This window comes from Lissotriton helveticus, chromosome 12 (assembly GCF_964261635.1).
Source record: "Lissotriton helveticus chromosome 12, aLisHel1.1, whole genome shotgun sequence".
Classification (NCBI taxonomy): domain Eukaryota; kingdom Metazoa; phylum Chordata; class Amphibia; order Caudata; family Salamandridae; genus Lissotriton; species Lissotriton helveticus.
Genome location: NC_136073.1, coordinates 918,741,327 through 918,765,477, shown reverse-complemented (window position 1 = coordinate 918,765,477; position 24,151 = coordinate 918,741,327). Strand labels below are relative to the sequence as shown.

At 45.6% G+C, this 24,151-nt stretch overlaps 1 long non-coding RNA gene across 1 annotated transcript; it reads right to left on the bottom strand.

Annotated features, from left to right (window-relative positions):
- Nucleotides 1-4,307: 4,307 nt before the first annotated feature.
- Nucleotides 4,308-23,559, bottom strand: LOC144798796 (uncharacterized). Its single transcript, XR_013603650.1, has 7 exons — nucleotides 23,524-23,559; nucleotides 17,405-17,446; nucleotides 16,863-16,892; nucleotides 16,230-16,245; nucleotides 15,969-16,053; nucleotides 15,762-15,807; nucleotides 4,308-9,748 (listed from the first exon to the last, which is right to left on the bottom strand). It is a non-coding gene; the product is annotated as an uncharacterized LOC144798796 (long non-coding RNA).
- Nucleotides 23,560-24,151: the final 592 nt, after the last annotated feature.

The following is a 24,151-nucleotide window of genomic DNA, read 5'->3' as shown; positions in this document are numbered from 1 at the left end:
CGTGGCGTGGTTCGCCTCTGTCCCTCCACACCCTGTGAGCATAGGCCTGTACCCCGAGTCCCCTGCGCAGCCTCCCCGTTAGTGTAGCCTGCACCCCGAGCCTGGTCGCCCTACCCCAGCGAAGCCTAGATCCCCCTGGAACCTCGACCCGGCCTGCCTTCCCCGCTCCACTCCCGGCTCCGAGCGCCTAACCTTGCATGCCCCACAAGGCCCGGACGCCATCTTCCCTTCCCGACATCCCTGTCTCCCTGGGCCTAGCGTGACCCCGGCCCCAGTGAAACCCAGACTCCAAAGGCGCGCCAGTCCCGGCTGGGGGGTAAAGGGCTCCCGAGTGAGATAAGCCATGGAGTTTCGATGGCACCTCCGGCCTCCCCTGAGGGGCTGGCTTCTGTCACACCTTTGGCCCTCCCCTGTGGGCCAGTTTCGATCACCCCTCTGGCCTCCCCGAGGGCTGGCTCCAGACCCGCTGGGCGTCTGGGAATCCCCGGACCCATCCTTCAAAGGGATCAAAGAGCCACCCGCCGGACCTCGCCAACGACCCGCCCCCAGGGCCTGAGACCTCCGCCTGCGAGGGTCCGGAGATCAAAGAGCAGAAGGACTATAACTGGGCCCGCCCGACAACTAGCGGGCAGTTGTATCTTGGACCTGAAGCCCTGCTGATCTGATCGCGGCTAACCCTAAGAAGACTCATCCTGAACCTCTGAGCCCTGCTGACGCTGTCGCGGCTCGAGCTGAACTGGTAACCATCAGAGCCCTGCTGACGCTGTCGCGGCTCAAGCTGAACTTGTAACCATCGTAGCCCTGCTGACGCCGTCGCGGCTCGACCCCTAAGACCATCAGAGCCCTGCTGACGCTGTCGCGGCTCGAGCTGAACCTGCACCATCGGAGCCCTGCTGACGCTGTCGCGGCTCGACCTCTAAGACCATCCGAGCCCAGCTGACCCCGTCGCGGCTCGAGGAGTACTCTGGTCCGGCTGGACCATCGAGACCACCATCACCACCGAGCCAACTCGACGGAGGTGAGGCAGTCAGAACGACCATCATCCCGTGCCCCCCGGCTCGGGGATTGAGAGCTGTGCGTAGGGTACGCCTCGTACCCAGAGACTAAAAGACTGTCCCGCTTCCCCCTTCCCGAATCCTCTAAGACTTTGTGGTCCCTTGACCCCTGTGTATATAAGAGTGCTTCCTTCGTTATTTGCTTATATAAAGATCATGTTACTAAAACCCACCGGTGTGGTGTCTGTTCGTAGTGTGGTGTGAGCTCAGTGTGTACGATCCTAGACCCGAAGTCCTCCCCGGTGAGGACCTCACAATCAAGACTCGGCAAGTTCTGTGGGAGAGGTGGATCTTGGGGTGTCCGGGTGAGCACAACCTGGCCCTCTGAGATTGCCCCTTCTAACACAGGATATGCCCACGGTTAGCAGGCAGGGGCAGCAAATAAAATTAACAATTAGGCATCATGTTAAAACGATCTCCTGTAAATCTCATTGGGAAAGGATTTAATGCTTGATTATAATGTCTGATTGACTTGGAGTGTGTAACAAGCTGCCACCATTCTGCATTCTACACAGACATAAATATAACAAGTCACGTACTGAGAAACTCACTGCCGCAGCCCGGCTTGGACAGGAAGACAGGCAACCTGTGTTGGGACGGGTGCGGGGTCGCAAAAAAGACTAGAAGCAGACGGGAGCCCACCCCACGCTCCTGTGCCCATGAAGCCGGAAGTGAGCGTGTGAGCTAGCGGGACTCCCATGCTCGCGGAGAGCCCCGCCTGCTGCAGACAGTGACCCGCTGACGAGGGAGAGAGGGATACGTGGAAAGAGCCAGCTGAGTGGGGGGGGAGGGGAAGGGGTGTGTGCGTGTGTGTGTGTGTGCGTGTGTGTGTGCGCGTGTGTCTGTGTGTGTGTGTGTCTGTGTGTGCGTGCGTGTATCTGTCTGTGTGTGCACGTCCTGATCCATTGTGACTGAACAGCATGGCAGCATGTTCACGCGCGCGACTTGATCCGATTCCGGCATGCTGCACGTGCCCATCTCCTGTCTCCTGGGAAGCAGGCGCTGTAATAGCCAGGGTGAGATTTAAAAACCATCAAAACACCAGGAAAAAACTGGGGGCAACCATGTAGTCAGATTCCACCTTCCTACAGTAACCATGAAATCAGATCCTACTTTCCTGCACTCCTTAATCTTTTTTATCCTCTTCCTTTAAAACTGTTCTACCCCTCTTCTCAGCTAAGAGGCAGCATGCAAGCCCTGCTCTGTGAGGCATGCTGCAATCCCTCTGAGGTCATAGACATGCTCACGCTTTCCATTTGTTGCTTTGTGTGCCCTTTCTAAATTGTTTTTTTATTTATTGGTGAAACGCTGCTCTTTGTCCCACCATTGGGTGTGTTTTCTCTTTAGTGGCAACTGTTCCTCTTAGAAGTGCCCTTACGCTTAGATGAATGTTTTTTTGTTTTTGTTCATTAAATTATTTATTTCTATAGCTCAAAACAATAGGAGACATGCCAACATCCACGCTGATTTCCTATATCCACCATGGGAGGACAGCAGCTGCCGGAGGTATCATGTGCTCCTCCTCTTAGCACGCGTTTGCAGCCTTGTTTCCTCCAGCAGGCTCAATCATCTCCTGTTTACTCAAAGCACTAGCCAGTCGTTCTTCCTTCTGGAACGGTTTATGCTTCCGCCCACTACCTTTGTTTCGTTCATACTCCTTCCTTTCTGTTTATTTAACTCCATTCACTTTCAATTATGTAAAATTCCTTCCTGTCCAATTTTCCCAGTGTCAAGGTGTGAAATGCAAGAATGAAAGTACGCGGCGATGACGTTGTATCCAAAAGGTAGATTTATTCTTCAGTTTAATCAAGAAAGGAACTTTAGATGATAACATGGTTGTAGTAGTAACAGCAGTAGTATCAGCCCCAACGGGGCCAGCATCCCTGCTGCTCAGCCCACATACAGCAACTGACCTTTCATTCAACCATGCACACAAGAACCATCTGTGACATCACTCAAACAATGGCTGAGCAGCAGAGTACAGAACACAGAGAAAGGACTAAACACAAATGAGAGAAACAATACCAAATAGAGAGGCATGAGGGGTGGAAGTGAGAACACATAAGTAAAGAGGAAGGAAATACAGGTCAAAAACCACAACACATACACACACACACACACAATAGAAATATGTGGGCAATTATGAAAGCAACACATTACACATAAAAAGCAAATGGGTTTGAGCCCTCAGAAGTGTCCCAACACCCAGAACAACAAAATGCATTGTACACAACTGTGAATGCAAACATGGAGTGAGAATGTTCACTGAATGTGGTTTGAGTATCAGTATAAGAAGAACCCACCACCACTCAGAATTGTGCATCAAATAGCATACAGTAAATGCAAGCATGGAGCGAAAGTGCCCACTAAATGTGTTTTGAGAATCACACACAGAAGAACCCACCACCACTTAGAATCGTGCATCAAACAGCACAAAAGTAAATACAAACATGGAGCGAAAGTGCCCACTAAATGTGGTTTGAGAATCCACGAACAGAAGACCTCACCACCACTTAAGAAAAAGTTTGAACGCAACAAATGTCCACCACCTAGAAACACATATAAAGATAAGGATGCCATATGCTTTCAAGAAGTAGTATGAGCTTAAATATCACACACACCACCAGTCAATTCAAGTATAGTTTCAGCACATCCCAAAGAAAAAAATAGTTTAGGATGTAAGTAACCAGCTATTCTAGCACTAGAAAATTGTAAATGTAAAAAGATTTGAACTCAAAAATTGCTCATCAACAGACATTTTCAACATAAAAAAGTACCATCAAAATGGTTTGAGCTCAGCAACTTACTCACCACCCAGAAATTACAATGTACCCTCTCAAAATGGTATGAGAACAAAATATCCCAACACCATCAGCACACTAAGTAAGAACGGTTTAGACAACAGGCACTTACCACAAACCCAGCATCAGCAAATATAGTATGGGAAACAACATGCTAGAACACTGTCGCAGGGATTCTGCTCCTACACAGAGACCCAGGACCTCAGTGAATTGTGGTTTACCAAAAAACTCACCTTAGTACCTCGAAACCCTAACCAGCTAGTATCAGTGTCACATTAGCTCTTCTACCTATAGCAAAGGAACCAATGATTAGACAACCCAGAACATGCGACTTAGGTTATACTCAGGAATGGTGGGAAGCAAGAACACTCTTTCATTATACTCTCATACCAGTCCACAACAGGAGTAATAAGAGACATGGGCAAAGTTAAAATATTTATTTTAATGACGTGCTCTAAGATGCAGTATTTTTGCCAACATAAGAAGAAATACATTCAGAAATAATATGGTTAGCATTGTTACAATTCCATAAAACACAAAAGGAGAAATCATATTACAATGATGGTGGAAACTGGTCTTATAGTGCCTAGTATACCCACCTTCCCTAGATAGGAACTATGGGGCATATTACCAAGGGCCCGTATCGCCGCTTTAGCGGGACTTTTTCCCGCTACAGCGGCGATAATTTGATCGCCCTATTACCAAGCTGTCGCTAACACCAGTTAGCGACAGCTAATAGGCGATAGCGGGCATTTAGGGGCCCACTGTGCATGTCAGCGATAATTATCGCTAATGACATGCAAAGTGGGCGTGCCAAGATGTTAGCGACTGAAAACAGTCGCTAACATCGCTATCTCCTATTACCTACAAAGGCGTAGTTTTGGAAATATTCGCGCTAAGCGCGAATATCTCCAAAACCTAACACCTGCCCAGAGCAGTTCTTAGCCATGTTATCCAATGGGAGGTGGATAACATGGCTAAGAGCATTGTCACGATAATGTGTGAATATCGCTGTATTTCCAGCGATATTCACGCATTTCGAATGATTTTTATCGTTTCTGAGATAAACCTTGTGGATAGCAAGGTATCTCAGCGATAAAAATCGTTGTAGCGCGGCGATAAAATTATTCCCGCTACCCCTGCTTAGCGATAAATATCGCTATTGCTAGGTAATATGCCCCCATGTTTTATAAAATATAGAAAGTTTCTTAGGCTTGTTTGGGCGACCCCATACCTCTAAGATCAGCAGCAGGATCTGCAAAAGTTCTCTGTCTCTCTGGAAAGGGAAACATCCTTTACAACGCAACTTTTACCACGAAGTGCCTTTACAACGCAACTTTTACAATGCAAACCATTACAACGCATTGCGCTGGGGGGCGCTCTAGGATAAGGAATAGGTTTAATGTACTATCCAACACCTTCCCTACTATCCACGGGGACTGGAGTTGGAATAGTAAATCAAACTATTCACTATCCAGCGCCCCAAAGCACTATGTGTTGTAAAAGCATGCGTTGTAAAAACCGCGTTGTAAAGGCATGCGTGGTATAAGCATGCGTTGTAATGTCGGACATCCCTATGGAAAAATGGCCTTCTTCCAAGTGAGTGAAACATGCTTACAGAGCTTTATTAAAGGCACCAGAATCACGTTGGCTGCAACTGCATACATGTTATGGCTAGAACGTGAGCCCATCAGTCCGAACAACAGCTACCTTGTTATGATAACCTTGGAGGCTTTTAAAACACTGTGAGCAGCCTAGAGTCTCAATGGAAGTCTAGGGATGCTGAAAACAAGCCTTTCTCATGTGAAGCATTTCACGCACCCTAACTTACAACAACATTAATATGTAGTGTTGTGTGCAAAAGCAGCAAAAAGGGAAAATGGCATTTAAACTTCTAATAAGCCGATGCTAACATAGCAGTGGGAGTAAGAAGGTCCAGCCCTCGCTACACCCTCCCTTGATCGGAGAACGCACAATAGCGGGGGCACATTTTTTAGAATGCAGAGTTCAAGTTCGATTGAGAATGCTTAAAATTTCACAATAAAAATTATAAAACACAACAGGGGAGTAAACTGGTAAAACACATGTAACTTGTGAAATGTGAAAAAAGGAAAAAATGAAGGGAAAATATTCATCATTACGTGCAGAAAAAATTGTAACTTCAATTCAACGTGTTGATGATGTTCATGTTTAGTTGGTTCTGACTGAGGTCAGGCTCCAGTTCCCGTGTGTTTTAGCACGTCAACGCGTTTGCCTATCGCAGTCTTTCCAAAACATTCTGTGGTTCATTTTCTTTATGGGATTCTTTTTGATCAATTCCTTGAGCATTAACTAATCAGTCAGTAGGCAACTTTGAAAATAAATACGGATAAGTGCTCAGTTTTAAACAGAACCAGTAGGTGGCGATCTTGGACTGTTAAAGAGTTGCTGAATCCTTATAGTTTGTTAGAAGCCGAATAAACAAAGCACAGTACTCTGCCATTAGCGGGCGCTGCTCTGTCTCCCTAACTCGCAAACAGAGGCCAGTTTCTATTAATTAGTTTAATTCTACACTCTGGCACTTAGCAAATGAAGGTGGAAACAATGCTGATTAGCGCTCCATACATAGCTGCCAAGTTTTCAGTTTTCTGATGTGTGACATTCCCATGTGTGTAGTACCTTTATGTGTGACACTTCAAGCCTTGAGTGACCCTTTATTGTGAGTGAAATAAGATTTGCATCCATGTCAAGAAATTATTTTTAGAATTAACGCCCTTTTCTCATATGTGCGGGCCTTGATGCATGAATTGACCCAGGGTGCTTTGCATGAGAATCCGATACGTCTTTATTTAGTTATATGGTTTGCTTCAATGGTTCTACAGTGACAGTTCTGGCTGCTAGGCCACATCTCGTTCTGCCTCTTCCTCCTTCTCCCGGATCAGTTCTCCAATAAGGCCCCTCTCTCACTGCAGTTTAGACCATCCCAGATTTGGGCGTCTATTTAGAAGCTTCGCTTTGCCGCTGGACAGTCACACCTGTTTGACCCCGGGTTTGAGCAGGGGGTGCTTTTGTACATTCATAGACGGGTGTGTGGGTTTGTGTTTATTTAGGTCTTCACCTCTCTGTAGTTGGCTTGGCTGGGATATGAGTTTCTGTGATAGTGGGATATTTCTGCTAACATATTGAGAATCCTGTACGTCCCGTTGTACACCAGCACCATCTTGTGGCCATAATAAGCAGTACTCAGAGTTTAGCTTTCATGCACCCAGCAAAGTGAGAAACTGGAACTACATAGTTTTATATCAGTTCAGGATACGGTACCTTTGTGTGACAATCTCAAGCATTAGCGTAATGCAGGACATTTACAGAAAATGCATGATTCTAATGCGAGATGCATGGCACGTGGCAGGGATGTGCATAATGAAGCAACCAAGCAAGAGGAATGGGGTCTCCTGTGCTAGTCCCTTACAGTCTGAAAAGATGGGATCCCATAGATGCCCTGTCACATGAGTTGAATTATTAAATTTGAGATTTAAATAGAAAACATCTCATTCCTTTCTTTAATAAGATAGAAAAAGCTAGATTCTCGAAACTAAGGGGCCTGTTTATGAGGATCAGCAGCTCACCTTGCAACGCTGTGTCACAGGGAAAGGTCATTAAAGCTCCATATTTAAAGGAATACAGCGCATTCCTACCTTTGTGCCTGCGCTGATGCGGTTTTGGCAGCCTAGCGGCAAAGAGGCGCCTTTGCACCATAGTGCAAGAGGGCATGCTTTGTAAAGGGGTTAGATTCATACAAACACTCCTCTGAGGCAATTTCCTTTTTCTATGTGTGGGCAGAACGCAGCCTTGCGTGGCTTCACAAATCACATTTGGGCTTGTGTCATGCATGCACCATGCTGTGTACTGCGACAGCAGCGCTCCCTCTTATGAAGATGCTCCTAAGGGGCATTTTTATCATTGTGTTGTGCTGCCCTCAAGCCACACAAGAGGGTGAAAGGGCGACACAACAACAAATTCAGATTTCTCAAGCCACATGCAGGGACCATCGCCACTCCCCACTCTTACATGTGGCCGTCACAGTACGACAAACGCTCCAAAGGTCTAGCCACACCACTGCACGCAAGCCCACCTTGCGTGGCCCTGAGGGGCTTGATACATCTGCAGTAACACAAGGCAGTGTAATCACTGACTTGAGTTGCTTTGCCCCACTGGAATATGTGACGTTGCAATGCGATCAAAATGATCACGGTTCGTTACATCGCAGTTTTTACAACGCAAGTTGTTACAACGACTTGCGCTGGAGGGTGCTGAACTTAGGAATAGTGTGATTTACCATTCCAACACCAGTAGGGAGCGCAAGTCATTGTAACAACTTGCATTGTAATACCCACAAAGTAAAGGCATTGTGATGCAATGCCCGCGTGGTAATGGATGTCTCCCGCCCCACGGGGGCGTTCCATGGGTTGAATGTGTGCTTTTCCACTCATGCACCCATGGGTTTTGGCGCATTCCCATTAGTTTCACTTAGAATGAGGAAATGCTCCTCAGGATTGATTTTGGTGCAGGAAGGTGCCCCTTTCTGCACAAAACAATACTTTATGCAACACAGGCTCCCTCACAAGGCACAAGGGTGCCTGTGTTGGCGCAAGGCAGCACACTGCTCTCCAGCATAAGGAAAGGACAGGAATGTGCTGTATAATGTTAAATACTTTCCTTTTCATGCAGCTCGCCACGGCAGCGTGGCTTGCTGTGTGAAATAACAATGAATCTGCCCCTGAGTGAGGAAAGACAATCATGATTGTCCGAAATAAACAAGCATTACAATCCAAAGCAAAAACAGGTTTTAAAAATAAAAAACAGACAATATTAGACGTTCCACATTTTCAATACTTTCTATATCTTTATACTATCTCGTCACATTGCACAATATTTAAATTTGCAATTTTTACAACTAATGCCAGCCCTCACAATTTAACATACAAATGAACAGGAGAGTGGGTGATGTAATGCTAGACTCGTTGTTTATAAAATCACAAATCCGTTTTCAGACATAAGGGCTGATTTAGTGTTTGTCGGAGAAGGTATTCCATCGCAATGGACAAACTGAAGCCTGATTTAGAGATGAGCAGGACTTAAGCGTGCCAGGGCTGCAGACTGCTCCACCTCTGTTGTTGACACACTCCCCTGATGGGAGTTCTGAACCTTCTCCTGAAAGACCCTTAAACTGTTCAAATTCCCAGAAAGCTTCCAGACAAGAAGGTTGAGCACCCCCAAGACTAACAATGGATGATCCTCCTTATCCACGCCTAACAATCCCTTGAAACTGGAATCAAGTACAGTACCCCCACAGTCAGCCACAGGAGTGACCGGAACCAAGCTTGGGAAGTCCAAAAAGGTGTCGCCAGGAACTCCTGACAAAACTTTCTTCTCGCATGTAACAACAGTCTCTGAGACATTGTGAATGGAAGCTACGTATAGCCATTCAATTCCCTTCAATTTTGCCTGAATGAATTACCAGTCTGTGCCCCTGATCTGGGCACCAGCGGAAATACTTCTGAAACTGGAAGTCATTTGTGAAGCAAATAAATCAACCTCCAATGGATTCCAAGTTTCCAGAATTTTCTGGAAACACTCCCTTTTCTGCATCCAGTCACTGTAATCCGCCAGATGTTACGGACTCCAGTTTGCCACTACATTCTCCTTTCCTGGCAAATACTGTGCTCTCAGACTTTTCTTGTGTTTTAATCAGAACCAACTCATTCTTTCATTACCTCTGATAATGTCTTTGACCTGTTTACTCCTAGCTCGTTGAAATAGGTCGCCAGAGTCACATTGTTCATTGTCAACAAGACTGTGCAGCTCTGAGCTTGTTTCATGAACCCTGAAGAGCACATAAGTCTGCCTTCATTCCTAAAATCAAAATGGTATACTCTGTTTTCTCCTGTATTTGCAGCGTCACTGACAGAATTTCAGAAAAAGAAATATTGTGTTGGCAAAATATCATGTTAAAAATATTGAGGACAAAAATATCGAGAAGGTAAGTGCAATTAGGTAAGTATAGATTCACTATGTTTAACTCCACGTCTACGTATCTTGAAGAGATTTATATATTCAAAGTACATGTATGTAACATATAGTAAAATGTTGCTTATTTATAGGAACTTACTTTCACAATATTTGTATCCTTGATATTCTTGACACAATAGTCTTTCCACATGATATTTATTCACAGATATTTCATCTAAACGCCGGGGGCCTCATTTATGAAAAGTGACGCATCGCTGCGTGAAAACAGCGATGCATCACTTTTCACTGCGCACTCCTTACGACATTCCTGATGCGTCATATTTAATGTATGACGCATCATGTCGCAAGGACTTACAGATACGTCAGTATTTCTGACGTATCTGTAAGCGCAAAAGTGACACATTGCTGGAGTGTGTCACAAAAGTGACGCAACTCCAGCAATGCGTCCTTTCACATGGGGAAAGCCCCATGTGAAAGGGCTTGCGTCAAAATTTTGACGCAACAGCATCCTAAAAGTGACGCAGTGAAATCTCATAGATTTCACTGCGTCACTATTACGAGGCTTTTTGCGGGGGAACGCCCCCTCTGCATACATTATACCTGACGCAGGTATAATGTGGCGCAGGGGTTTAAAAAGTGACGCATCTACCTAGATGCGTCACTTTTTAAATATGGCGCAACAAGGCGCATTTTTTACGGCGCTGGTGCATCACAAAAAGTGACGCACGGGCGGTGCAAAACTGACGCAAGGCCTCATAAATAAGGGTCCTGATTTGCTGTTGCATCAATATTGCTTCTCACCTGCATTGCTTCTGTCTGACTCCAATATAAAATCCGGGGTTGTTCTAAATATTGCTTGTCCATTTCATGCCTTGAAGAATTTCCAAACCGCCACACTCCTTCCTAAAATACACCTTGTCCCCATACTAAAGACCCCTGGCAATCCTGAAACCTTTAGACAATGTAAAAGCCCAGGAACACTGCCCAAACTGAAGATTATAACAGAGCATTCATCAGACCCAAATCAATACGCTCTCTAGTTTCAACAAATGAGCAATCTCTTGCCTGGTAAAAGAAGTCAAACCTTCACTGTGTTCACCTTGAAGCCTAGAAATTCCACACTCTTTAAGGGAATTAAGATTGAGTGCTATAGAGCCACATTTAAACCTATGTTGCTTAGATTCGAATTCCTGCATTAAAACAGAAGACAAGAGTCAATGGCAAAACAGAAGCAGTTTTGTTTAATGAAACAATTGGCTCCGGGGATTTGCACCAATGTTTCCTTCATGACATGAAGTCCCAAAGGGGCCACAAAAGACAAAAGACTGGGGTCTTGCATCTGCCCAGCAGTCAATACATGGAGACGGCACTTTTACTTCCAGCCCTCGGTTCCCTTCGGATGCGACCATGCTGACCCGCCTCAATAGCATTCCTAAACAGCCAGTCGCTACAGCTTGCATGCAGGACAACAACGTGTTTGCAACTAGTCAGCAAACTGTTACAGACATCACGACATCCCCTATGTGAGGATTGCAAGCGGCCATCTTAAAGTCAGGCAGTGTCAGACATTAAGAAATAAGCATTGATGCATGCAAAATAAGCACTGGCAAAAGCACCAGGAAAGCAAACAAGCATTGATAGATGCAAAACAAGCATTGGCAAAACAAGAAGCAAACAAACAAGCATTGATAGATGCGAACAAGCATTGGCAAAGACCAAACAAACATTGGCGGAAACAAGCACACGCAATAGAATAGCGGTGCAAGAAAACAAGCACTGGCCGACATAAGAAGTGTGATGAAACAAGACTAAGCAGATGCAAGAAATGTAATCAAACAAACATAAGCAAACACAAGAGGTGCAAGAGACCAAGCACAAGCTAAGCACAAACCGAAGAGTGCAGAATTGCTGAAGACCCCGAAGATGGCAGTCCTGCAGAAGAACCCGAAGAGGGCAGTCCTGCAGAGGACACCGAAGAGAGCAGAACTACAGAAGACCCAGAAGAAGGCAGAATTGCTGAAGACCCCGAAGAGGGCAGTCCTGCAGAAGGCAGTACCATAAACAAGCAAAGATCGCTCTGTACGTAAACACGCACGAGTACAAGAAACATGAAGTGAAAGGAGCAAAGGGCCAATGAACACAGCAAACACTGGCAAGTGCAAGGGATGCACTGAAAACAAGCACAAGGCCGCACAAACCTCGAATGCGACAAGCACAATCAAAGGCAAGGGCCGGCAAGTGCCAAAGTAAACGTTCAGCACCAGGTGAAGACAAACAATTCAAAAGTAACAGAGGCTAATAAAATAAATGATTCAGAAGTATGAGTAGAGGAATGTCGAGGAAGCCGTCCCTCATCAACGAAGCGATTGAAGGACCTGTACTAGTCCAGAAGAGACGCATGAATGACCAAGATGTCAAAATGTGCCAGGCACCATCTCGGAAGAACCATCAACCACCTGCAGCTAGCATGCGACTCTAAGGAAAGGGAGCCACGAGTTACGCATAGTGCAGCTGAGTGGTGGCCATTCTGAACTCAAGAAATCCAAGTTTCACTCACTGGCGCATACTGAGATAGTTGCGAAGCTTACCAACCTCAAAGCAAACGACCAGACCAAGGATCTCGGCTGAAGAAGTCAGCAAAGAAGACGGGAAGCAAAGTGAACAGTCCTGTGCCTGTAATAGGTCAAAATCTTCCTCTCTCATGGCGGTGGGAGAAATAACACAACGGTCCAATCCCTGCATTGAAGTGCCGCCCCCAGTGACACAGACTGACACTCGGAGTTTGGGTCTCAAATGGAACCGGTGGCTGGAATCACTGGACGATTTTCTTGAGGCAATTGGTGAGCGAAGAGATAGAAAATGTCTGATACTACTCCTCCAGCTGGTAGGTCATGAGGGCCGACGCTTAATCAGAACATTTCCTGAAAAGGACACAGAGACATACGAAAGACTCCAAGAGAAGCTACATGCCCACTTCTATGCACAGGCAGACGTGGATCATGATCGCATCGTCTTCAACACAGCACGGCAGGAACCACCAGGAGAACTATTGCCAAAATTCATCACCCGGTTGCAAAGTCTGGTACCATTTCAATACATTTACGAATGAGGAAGCAGTTCGGCTCCGGATAATCAAAGGCTGTTCAAATTCTAACACGAAGCGCAAGATCCTTCGAGGGCAGTGGTCGCTAAAGGACATCATCAGAAAGGCCGAAGCTGGAGTGCCGGTCAAAGCGAGAGACATATCAAAAGAATTGCACTCGAATGCAAGACACAAAGATACCTGGAAAGAGACATCCCTCATGTCTGGGAACAAAACCCAAGAAACAAACAAAACCAGAAAGAGGGAGGGTGAAGGCAGACCAGAGTCAAAACAAAAGGAGAGACAAAGGGACATGAAGTACTCCAAACAACGGGAGAGACAAAGTGACATGAAATACTCTGAGTCAACAACACAAAAGACCAGGATGAGTCCGGATTGCGATAGCGGCACTGATACAACCTCAAGGAGTTATTCAACCTCAAGGAGTCATTCAACATATGGTGCAAACGGTTCTGAAGCAGATGAAGTGTCAAGTGGGACAGATCGCACCAATGGACCAGATGACAGTCTGCCCAACAAACGTGCAAGAAAGGCAAAATATAGAAGACTGGACCAGTCACGTCAACACTGGAAATCGGTACACGACCATACACAAGCACCTCACTGTTTGCCAAATTCTAGAGACGAGTCCGAGGAGACATCAAACAGGAGAACACATCACACCGGTAGCACAGATGTCAGTGCACCAAACAAGTGTGAAGAGGAAGTGAACTACATAAGATGGACTGATTCACTCAGACAACGTACAGGGGAAGACAAACGCATTCATGACATCCGAGATAATGAAGAAACTGAGAGGAGGTCATTACCATCATGCGAGAGAGGCAGAAATGAAATACCTTGGGATCAAACTCAAGAAACAAGTACGTGGTTATCGAACAACTTCTCCGGTGAATTGACAACGAAGACGCTTCGAGGAAGATACTTGGAGAAACAACCCAAAGATAACTCCGATGTGAAGATCAGCTCGTCACGGACTACCCATGTTAGAAATCTACCCACTAAGACATTCTCAAAGGAACGTTCTCAAAGGAAATCGACAAAGAACTCCTCTGATTCAGAAAGCATGTCAGTCCGATCCTTCGAGTCGACCGAGTCGTGGTCTCGACAATGACCATGGCGTCAATCACCCCAACACACCAGAGAACCCATCAAGAGCAACCCGTCTCACACCAATGCCTCTAAATATTCAATCACTTCACAAGACAATCTGTCTTGTCAGTCACGGGTATATCAAGACATAAATAATACACCGTCACCCCGGATGGGGTCAGCGAGGCTGACTCAAAGGGCCTACAAAAGGAAAACAGATATAGTGGACATTACTCACCGGATGGAAAAGGACCAGCCAGTCAATCTGCAAGGAAAGCCCGACGTGTCAATAGAGACAGATCATCATCGGATGAGAGAGAAACATACATATGCCCAGATGTTCCAAGGGTTCACCAGTCCCGAGCGGGAGTGGATGAGACAACCAGAGGCAGTACATGAGTCCCCAAACCATACCAAGACGATCTCTTCAGATCGTACATTACTGTCTGGCACCCATGACTCTGATGAACAGGAGGGCCGTGGTGCCCTCAACCGGACAAGACAAACAGAAGCAAACGGACATGCGGGTGCTCGGAAGAGAACCAGAACAACATCCCCTCAGAAAAGAGATCGAGCGTCAATAGAACAAGAGTCGCAAAGACAGACAGACTGCCGATACCAAGCTGAGCCTTTCGCAGTCACCTCAGACACTGAAGGTGAGTGGATCACCCAGAAGCTGATTGAAAATCACCACGAATCTGAGCATACGCAAATCACACGAGACGTTATGCAATTGCAGAGAAGCACTCTTGAAGTAAAGGATGCTCTCGTCAAGGTGACAGAAAGTCCCACAAAGAAAACGGAGATGCGTCTACATGGCTCAGATGAACGACCCGTGGACCAGTGTGGCTGATCGAGGAACTAGAGATATGTTGGACGCTAAGTTCATTTTGTTAACAAGGGGGGGAGATGTAATATCGTGATACATTCTAGTAGTTGGGAGTGGGCGGAGCTAGGGGACCAGAGGAAGAGGAGGAGCGGAGACAGGAAAGGGGCGGTTAGAGTAGGGACAGGGACGAGCAAGGAGCACCTGAATAAAGCTCTATACAAATGTCAATTTAATGTCTGTCCTCATTATGTCCACGACACTACAACCTCAGACCTAAGTCTTGTGTCTGCCCAACTCTATACTGCAAAGAGCAAACCCACAATCATTGAAAAAGAAGACAGCAGACATCTAGCACTTTTTCTACATAGACCAAACTCTACTGTGTCAGACAAAATTAGGCTCCACTTTTAACTTTAAGGTCATTACATGACTGCACCCTCGCATATTATTTTTAATCTTGCGGCAGCCACAAACTGCACAGCGCAGGATTGCAAATAATGGGAACGGAGGACAGTGAATACTTGGCATGCACTAATACATAGTCTGATTTTCCACTGAATTTAGATGCATAATGCCCTATTTTAAGATTTGTGCTTGAAAATGAAATGATTAGCAGGGATTCTTTTAAAACCAAAAAGACAATTTTAGCACATGAAACCCTAGCCCAGTGGCAGTCCCAAATTTAACAAAGCATCTGCAACACTTTGTACATTATGAACAGAAATGTGTTGTCTTGGTTTTTTTACGTATTGGGCCCGATTCACTGAACCAACTTAAGACAAAATCCTAAACTTACTACCATTTTGGTAGTCACAGAAGTCACTTCACATACAATATACATATATAATGGCAACGTAAAAAAAGCATCTTACCTTTCTATTTCCTCGCTGCTCCCTCTTCTTTTCAGCTACGGTCTGTCTAATGAAGCATTAGAACAATGACATCGGCATTAATAGTTATGCTAAATAACACACGTGTATTGTCAAACACTATCCAGCAGATTCGCAACACACTAAAATGCTACATAAATAATAAAATCTACACAAAAAGATGAAACCACAAAAGAAAACGAAACTTACCTTTTGCTTCGCTCGCTGTGCCTTCTTTCTCGTGACCGGTTACGGAGGTGGAGTATCACAAAATTAGCATAAACATTGGAAATCCCTGTAAAGTACACGTGCGCATTATGAAACATTACACAGCAGATTTGCAACATAGTAATATCTGCATTATTAATAAATAGTTGCCAAAACAACTATTTAAACACAAATACTTATTTTACGAAAAATATAAACACAAAGTAATGCAAAAATAGAATACAATATTACATTATTACTTACCTTGCTGTTCCGTCTTCTGACGTCCACGCAGTAAAGAAAAGATTTAAAAAATAGCATAAACATTAGCAGGTACCGTCAACTACACAAACGCATTAACAAAAAATACAGAGCACATTCGAAACCAAATAAAAAAACATTTTTAATAAATAGTTACATCAAATATTTTTTCAAACACTAATATTTACAATACAAACCTAGCTAACACAAAGAAATCTACATAATACATTTTTAACTTTTATATCCCTAAGGGCGCAGTCTTATCACATCCAATCCATGTTATAGGGCATCACAAACACAGCAAAACATTTTTTTTATGTAAATCATACACGCGTAATCCCAAACACAAAAAAACAGATTCGCAACATATTAAAATACCAAAATATTTTGAAATATGTAAGACAAAGAATTCTTTTAACTATAGCATTTACAATAGAAAAACGGATAACACATGAAGTACTGTCAATATCACAAACACAATTTACTTTCGCTTTGGTCGCTGCTACCACGTGCGGTGCATGGTATGGAGCATAACAACAATAACAAACATTCAATAAAACTGTAAATCAACCATTAACATTAACAGTATTCACATAGGTAATACACAAGTACAGGCAATGTTAAAAAAACTCTTACCTCTCTCTTTCCTCGCTTTTCAGCTTCGGTCTGTCAAGTGAAGCATCAGAACAATGACATCAGCATTAAAAGTTAGGCTAAATAACACGCGAAAATTATCAATCACTACCGAGCAGATTCGCATGAAGATACTTAAGATACTGCATAAATAAATACTTAAATCTACATTTTTTATTAAGCAATAACATTTACAATAGAAAAAACTGTTAACACAGAAAGCTGTAACAAAAAAACCAAAAAAACTTACCTTTTTCATCGCTCGCTGCGCCTTGCACTATTTGCTACCAATTATGGCATAAGCAATCAATAAAAAATACCAACAGTTTTGCTGAAAATCCAAGATTTATCCAATGTAACATTAGTCTAAATAAACCAAACTATATATCTAGCACTTGCTATAGACATTAGCAAAGATAAAATACCACCATGCTCATATATAAATGGAATGAAATTTGAACATATACCAATACAATTACAATTGCATAATTTAGAAGAAAGATGACTTTCTCCACGAATTCCTTTTGCGCAAATTTGAACATTACCTCATGGCTCTCAAAAGTCATCAGGGGCTGTTGTTAATGTACCTGCAGATGATATGACAACAGTCACAATTTACCCAAGGCAAATCAATGATGAAATGACAATTCCAATCAAACTAAAAAGAAAGTTAGCTTTCAAATCATTTACCCATTTTGAAAATGTTAGACCAAACCTAGTGAAAAGAGCAGCACTATGGCTAGCAACAAACATGTTTAAAGAATATGGGGGTACATTATCAAGGGAGTTTATCTCCGCTTTTTTGGCTTTAAGTTAGCCACAGCTAGTAGGAGATAGCGACCATCTTGGGCCCCACTTTGCATGTCAGTGATATTTATCACTAATGACATGCAAAGTGGACGTGCCAAGATGTTAGCGACTGGAAACAGTCGCTAACATCGCTATCTCCTATTACCAACTTATGTAGATATTCGCGCTAAGCGCGAATATCTCCAAAAGCTAACACCTGCCCTGAGCAGTTCTTAGCCATGTTATCCAATGGGAGGTGGATAACATGGCTAAGAGCATTAGCTCTGTAATGCATGAATATCACTGACTTTTCAGCGATATTCATGCATTGCGGCCGATTTATATCGCATTTGCGATAAACCTTGGTAATACCAAGGTTTATTTGCGATACAAATCGCCGCTGCTCAGCGGTAAATTTTTGTCTCTAACCAAGCAATAGCGATATTTATCGCTATTGCTTGGTAATATGCCCCATGGAGTCACTGTTAATCCAGATTGGGAATACATACCACAAGAAATAAACTATTGCAGTGAAACATCTGAAGATCATAATTCAACAAGCTCCTCAGACAACATACAAGCAGGAAATTTACAGCCTGATTCATGAAGCGAAATAGCGCCCGCAATGGCTGCGAAAACGCAATTGCGGGTGCAAAACACGGAATCGGCATTCAAGTACGAAATAGCGAATTCGCAAAAAAATAATAGCGATTGGAATAGCGATTACGCTGTAATAGTCGCAGACTCCGGGAAGTCGAGCATTAGCGATACGGAAATAGCGACCAACCACGGAATCTGCGAAATGAATAGCGAAACGCAATATTGTCTCAATCGGCATTCATGAAAGAAATACATTAGCGAAAAAGCGCTAAATCGCACGTTTGCGCGGCGCAATTTAAGGACAACTCAAAGCAGGTGGTAACCATAAAAGCCATGATTAAGTAAAATTTGAAAAACTGTTGGCCAATCACCAACAGGTCCAGGCCTGACCAATCACACATAAGGACATTCAGCAGCAGCATTAGGCGTTCCACAATGCCTGGGATGTACATGGTGGTGAGGCGGCGAAGGCTACAGCGAGCAGCACGGAGGAGACGCTTGAGGCAGGCAAGGATTTACCGGCAGCGGGTCACCTTGCTGGGCCAAACCAGAGAACAGATTTATGCAAAATACAGGCTGAATGGGGAAATGATCACCTGGCTGATACAAGAACTCGACCCCATCATGCAGCACCCAACAAGGCGAAACAATTCTGTGCCAACACATGTGCAGGTATTGTGCAGCCTGCACCTCCTGGCCTCCGGCAGTTTCCAGGGCATAGTAGCCGCTGCTGGGGGGATATCCCAGCCCACCATGTCACGCTGCCTCCACACTTTTGTTGACGCCATGCTCAGCCAGCTCCACCGGCACATTACATTTCCCACGAGCCAACAGGAATTGGACCTGACAAAACTACAATTTTATAATGTCGCCCATTTTCCCCATGTCCTCGGCTGCATAGACTGTACCCACGTCGCCATCTGCCCACCACCTGGCACGGAGTATATGTACCGCAACAGGAAGTCCTACCACTCCCTCAACATACAGATGGTCTGCAATGCCAAGACCATCATCACTGACATTGTGGCCCAGTACCCAGGGAACACCCATGACTCCTTTATCTTCAGGCACAGCGGACTCCACACACGACTGATCAGGGGAGAGTTTGGGGAAGGACACCTACTTGGTAAGTACACTTTGTCGACAATGTCACATTGCTATGAAGTAACTGCGCTGCACAGGCAATCAACATCTGCTCCTCTCATTCAGGTGACAGTGGCTACGCCCTACGGGAATACCTCCTGACCCCTTACCTCAACCCTGCCACACCTCAGCAACGGCGCTACAATGTTGCGCACATCCGGACAAGGAACTGTATTGAAAGGACATTTGGCCTGCTCAAGAGCAGGTTCCGTATACTGCACAAGACAGGTGGGGCCATGTATTACAGTCCTGCAGCGTGCTGCCGCATTGTGGCTGTCTGTGCAATGCTTCATAACATTGCAACCAAGCGCCGGATACCAGTTGACATCTCAGGCAGTAAATCTGAGGGGGACGACCGGCCACCAGCACATGCGCACCATGCACGCGGGGAGAACCCAGCTGAAGGCCACAGACGTCGCAACCACATCACAGCTAACAATTTCTAGCCCACCCCCTTCCCCCACCCCACATATCACAATTGCATGCAAAATGTAATGATTACACAAGGCGAATGTGTGCAGCAAAATAAATGTATTTGTTTGATTCACAAGAAAAAAGGGTCATGGTAACAACTATTTACAAAATACAGTATTCCTGCATACTGCATGTGAAGGTTCATGGCAGGCTTAGCGTCAGCCTGCGCCTGTGTCCCTCACACAATGTCATTGGCGCCTCCGGCGCGTAATTCCCAGGCGCCTGTGAGGCTCTTCCTCATCCTGGGCAGCTGTACCAGGCGTAGCCCTGGTGCTGCGCCTAGGTGGGGGGACCTGCGTGGCAGAGTGGCTGCTCACACTGGAGGCACCCTCACTCGCATCGTCTCCCCCTACAATGGCCGGTAGCACAGGTGTATGCAGTGCGGTAACGGCGGTGGTCAAGTGCTCCAGCACCCGGGTAATGTCCTCGCAGCACTGGACCAGTTGGTGCTGCTGGGTCAAAGAGCGCCGCGCCAGCTGGGTGGTGGCATTCGCTGCCACATAATTTGAGCGACTATAGGTCGACAGCCGGCTCAACAGTTGGTGGTGGCGCCTGCTTGCAACACTGCGGTGTTTCACGAGCGCTGCAGTATTGTCCTCCATTGCCGCCGTCATGCGGTCCATGGCCGCCGTCATGCGGTCCATCCGCTCGCCGACTCCCGCCACATTGCGGCCAATCTTATGCAGCTGGAGCTGGATGGCTCCTTGCTGCTGCGACTGGCGCTGGTGTATTCGGAGCATGCGGCGCTCCACGCTCATGCAGGCATGGAGATGCCCATTGCCCCTCCTGCTGTGCGGCCGCTGTGTTGCGGATGTGGCTGGCCCAGATCTGGTTGGACGAGCTGCAGGTGGTGTAGCAGCTGGTGTTGCAGGTGCGGCAGGCACTGGAGGCACATTGGTGGGGTGACTGGCTCTGGCAGCCGGTGGGCCTGCAGATGTAGCAGCAGGTACGGTGGGGGCTCTGGTCTTGGCAGCCGGTGGGCCTGCAGATGTAGCAGCAGGTACGGTGGGGGCTCTGGTCTTGGCAGCCGGTGGGCCTGCAGATGTAGCAGCAGGTAAGGTGGGGGCTCTGGTCTTGGCAGCCGGTGGGCCTGCAGATGTAGCAGCAGGTAAGGTGGGGGCTCTGGTCTTGGCAGCCGGTGGGCCTGCAGATGTAGCAGCAGGTAAGGTGGGGGCTCTGGTCTTGGCAGCCGGTGGGCCTGCAGATGTAGCAGCAGGTACGGTGGGGGGCCTGGCTGCTGGTGTTGGCGCAGCGGCAGGGGCTGGTGGCTGGGTATCGGGTAGGGATTCCTCCTCCTGGGCCTCCTCATCAATCAGCAGCCTCTCGCTGTCACTGCTATCATCGGCACCTGTGAGGGTAAGTGGATACTCATTAGGTGCATGTGACTGTCAGACGTGCAGATGTTACATGCATGCTGGGTGTCATTCCCTGGATGGCTGTGGATTTGCGCACTTTGGAACCTTTCTGGCCGCATTGTGGTACTACTACATTGTGGACATACTACGTCTCCCACAATGCTTCAGGGCTTTTCCTGATGCACAACATAGGCATGACTAAGGGCCAATGAGTGAGCCTATTTGGTCAGGGACGGTCATAGGGGACAGGGTCGCAGTCGCATGCCACTTACCTTGGGTGTCTTGGGTGGGGCGGGAGGAGTCCAGAGGGGTCACGCCAACACACGCCTCCCTCTCCAAGGTGTCCTCAACCTGGTCCTCCAGGGGTGTGTTGGGTGGGACAGTCGGTCCACCACCTCCAGTGCCTGATGCCTCACCAAGGCGCTCCGCCACCCTCTCCTTGGCACGCCCTCGGAGGTCGTACCAGCGCTTTTTCAGCTCCTCCAACGACCTGTCCGCAACGCCCACAGAGTTGACGCTGGAGGCAATCCCCACCCAGATCCTGCGCTTCTCCTGCTCTGGGACCCTCCTGGAGTTGGCACCAAAGAGCTGGTCGTGGTTGGCCACCACCCCTTCTATCAGGTTCTCCAGCTCCTGCTCGGAGAACTTGAGTTTGCGCTTGCGGCCAGCGCTGTTGCTGGGGTCAGGGAGAGGTTCGTCGGACATGGCGGTCGCTATTTCGGCCGGTACGGGAGTCGCTAACGGAGGTTTAGCGGCAGCTTTCCGTCGTGAACACTCGAAGGATAGCGTCACTGTGGTGTTTGGGGGTGGGATTTGGCTGCTTCCTGGTTGTGATGTCATCACGGTGCTCGGAATGCGTCTTCCCGTTTTCCAGATCCCGCGAGAATGCGACTCGCATTCCCGATCGCACGGGATTGCGACTCGCAATCCCGTGCGATCGGGATTGCGAGTCGCAATCCCGTGCCATCGGGAATGCGAGTCGCAATCCCGATCGCAGGTAGCCGGAAATAGCGATTTTTCTGCGTTGTTTGTAGGTCGCTAACGGCTTTAGCGCCCGCGTGCGAGTCGCTATTTTTTCCCCGAAAAGTACATGAATGCCGTTTTGCGTTTCCTCAATAGCGAGTCGCTATTAATCGCTATTAGGGACACGCAAAACGGCCCGTACATGAATCAGGCTGTTAGATACTTTATTAATAAATGAAACAATCACAACCGTTAGTCCCAATGTATTATGTTTAGCACCTGCTGAACATAACACACCTAGAGGTTTATATGAAGACTAAGATTCAGAATTTTTAGCTTTTCCAACCATATTTGTTGGCCCTCGAAGACCTAAGAGTGTCCAAATCTATTACAAATATTTTCTTTAAACTAAAAAATTTGCACTTAAAACAAATACAAGGGAAAGTAAACATTTCTTTCATGACATTTTTCAACAATGGTGAATGTATTACTGCCAAAGAAAAAACATAACTTAGAAAGCATCTTTAAATATAATGAAGGGTACAAAATATTAAAAACTATTTGCAGTTCACCACCATATTGAGAGCACTGCAAAAAAGATCTCTTTGCAATGATAAGGCAACTTGGAATACGAACATTTTTCCTCACTGTATCTGCCGCAGAAACTAAATGGCAACACTTAATTAATATATTATTACGAGTGCAAAATCTACATGATTGCACTGAAGAACAATTTAAAGAAATGTCCTGGGAAACAAAATGTAAATTAATACTTGAAGATCCAATCACCTGTGCAAGGCATTTTGACTTTCAAGTAAGAAAATGATTTAATTGCGTGATAATGGACGAAACAAACCCTATTGGAAAATTACAAGACTTGTTTTACAGGGTTGAATTCCGACAAAGAGTTTCACCTCATATACACGCATTATTATGGATTGAAAATGCACCACTATATGGAATAGCAAAGTTACCACAAGTCATTACATTTATAGACAAATGTATAACTTGCAGTAAATTGCAAGAACCAGAATTAGAGAAATTACTACCTCTACGAAAGCATGCACACACCAACAATTGCAGAAGATAGAGGGATGGAGGGATGGAAGAGATAGGAGGGATGGAAGAGAGCGATAGAGGGATGGATCTTCATAGTACCGTAAATAAATTGTTACAATAATATACAACCACATTCAAGTGGAGGTAACATTAAATATCGAAGCATACCTTTCTGGTTGCATTCTGTCCTCTGTTGTCACCGCCTTATGAAAGACTTGACACATACAATAGAATGTGATGAAATACATAAAATATAAGCAACATTATATATTAAAGCGTACCTTTCTGGTCGCATGCTGTCCAGTCTTCTCAACTCTGTACAAAGAGGTGCACATATACAATACAGAGATATAAAATAGTCAATACATTACAGTAAACTCAAAGTACAGCCAACGTTCAAAACCAAATCTTTCCTTCCTCTTCTCTTGTTGCTATGTCTTTATTACTCCTGTTTGTGATATAGGCATCGCAAAAACACTATCAATATTGTTAGTTGCAATGGCATTCTATTTTCGCAATACATAAAAAGAAACGTACCTTTCACTTCACTCGCTGCTACATCTTCTCCGGTCAGGTCTTTGGGGTGGTTTATTAATTCATAACATAAAATAACATTATGGTAACGTAAATTATACACACGTAATACCAAACACAACAAAACAAATTCGCAAAATATCAAAGTATAAAAATTGTTTTGCAAAAAAAGTCTTTTAGCTATAACCTTTAAAATAAGAAAATGGTGACACATAAATTAGTGTCAATATTAGAAAACACAACTAATCTATGCATTCCTCAATGCTACCTTGTATGCAACTGGACGTAGTCTGCACAGCATAGCTGAAAACACAGTGTACTTGTCTAAACTGTGCTAAAATTGCAATAAGCTTCCTGTCCATGACAAGCTATGAG